This window comes from Poecilia reticulata, linkage group LG19 (assembly GCF_000633615.1).
Source record: "Poecilia reticulata strain Guanapo linkage group LG19, Guppy_female_1.0+MT, whole genome shotgun sequence".
NCBI classification, from domain to species: Eukaryota; Metazoa; Chordata; class Actinopteri; order Cyprinodontiformes; family Poeciliidae; genus Poecilia; species Poecilia reticulata.
The window spans coordinates 15655578-15657581 of NC_024349.1; the positions used below are offsets into that span (position 1 = coordinate 15655578).

Sequence of the window (2004 nt, forward strand, 5' to 3'; positions counted from 1 at the left end):
TTTTGAACCTCTTCTGACAATAAAAATAATTCTCATATTATCTACTGATAGTCTAATAGAAAGTACGGTTATATGACACCGATACTGCAAGAGGTCTCTCAAGTTTTGTTGGTTTGATCAAAAGTCATAATTAGTCATATTTCATAAGAGTCAACTGGCCTAAATAGGCATAAGAAACGAGATAAATAGAATATGTTGAGAACCTYTTAWKAAGCTCTTATTAAGTAAAATAAGTTGCATGTAATATATAGTCAACCTGATCCAATTAATCTCCATTTTTTATTTTAAAAAAAATACCACTAAGAAAAACAGGCTCTGGCTTTACCACTCTTCTTCCTATTGGCAGTCACATTTTGACATGTTTCCCTTCCTACTTCCATTTCATACAAACCTTTCAAAAGCCATATATTTACATTTATTTCTCWAGGTATTTTGGTATTTCTTTTATTTTTCTAGATGTATTATGTAGGTAATTATGGAAATAGAATACTTGGAAGAACACAGATAAACTGTACTCTTTAATATCATACCCTACTTTCATTTGTAATGGTTCTAATGTCATTAAATCCAGCTCTCTCTTCTGAAATATGATAGATTATGACACCTACCCATCCCTAAAATAACTCCTGGCATCGTGGTAGATAACACGTCCTGGACTAAATTAAACACATTCCCTTACAGARAAAGAAYAAGCAGGTTTTWGAATTAATTATTTGAAATCCTCAACACCAAATTGGACATAACATACATTTAAGTGACATGCTTGAATTGACTTGCATTGTTTGCAATTACACATCTAGAAAAATAATTGTTACAAAAGTAGAAATTTGAAGTCTTTCAATCATTTCATATTATTTGAAGTGTTTTTAATTTTAAATGAAATAGGCACAGCAAACTTTTAATATAATTAAACAATACATATTAATTTCCCTGGGATAGCACCCTATTTCCATAGGAATCGTATCCCCTGTTTGGACCACCCGAGTCTTATGAAATATGATACACTTTGATGACACGTAATCAAATTAGAAATATCTCAAAGAAACCTCCTGTTGCTCTAGTAGCCATATTGGGAAATTAGCGTATAGTGGACTATGAGTATATGGTACAATTTAATTTTAGTCGTAGAAATTATGAATTGATTGTCGGTCCCAAAGATCAACTGTCCAAAACGACCAAATTAGGCAGACACTAGATATAACTCAAATATTATGAGTTTTACATTTTGTGATATCAGGAAGAGTAAATAAAGGTTTAATAAGCATATTTCTGTTCATCTACTAGGAGTTTATGAGTACGGGATAGATTTCCAGTTCTTTATTCTGTGCAGCTTCTATCACTTGTTATGGTATGTTTGTTGTCTCGCAGCCATGTCTTATAGCTAATAGAAGTATGCGCCCTTRTGTTATTTCTGCAACTATTTAGATATYCAACAGTATCATATAAAGCAGAATGGTGATCTTTAGCGAAAGCCATATTTTTGCATAGAAACCGATAACAGACAGCCGGACAAAGTCACTTGTAGACTCCTATATAAGCTAACTCTCAACCGGTAAGCTACATGCTGAACTAGCTTCTGCATTAGCTTTCGGGCTGCTAACAGCGTGCAAGACAAAAATGTGTCTGTAAAGGTAAACAGATGGCTAACGGAATATTACATTTTTCTCCTGCTCTTACCTGTCAGTCTGCTGCATGRCGTTTTATACATGTCTTAGGATCATAAAGCTGCCGTCTGGTTCGACCCTTTCACAGGCAGTGAGCCGCCATTTTGACCTCGTTACGTAAGTAGAAGCACTTCCGGGATGCAAATAAGTGACGACAGCAAAACGAAAAAGAAGAGACAAATGTGTTTTCTCTCACTGAAATCTGTATACCACGTTCAGTAACCAACCCGTCAGGCTTTTAAACGGTGACTAATGTTTCAGGACTAGAAGAAAAGCTTGCGCCCAACGTGGGGCTCGAACCCACGACCCTGAGATTAAGAGTCTCATGCTCTACCGACTG

At 35.3% G+C, this 2004-nt stretch overlaps 1 non-coding gene across 1 annotated transcript; it reads right to left on the reverse strand.

Moving 5' to 3' along the window:
* Positions 1–1943: 1943 nt before the first annotated feature.
* trnak-cuu (transfer RNA lysine (anticodon CUU)) lies at positions 1944–2004 on the reverse strand. Its single transcript has one exon. It is a non-coding gene; the product is annotated as a tRNA-Lys (tRNA).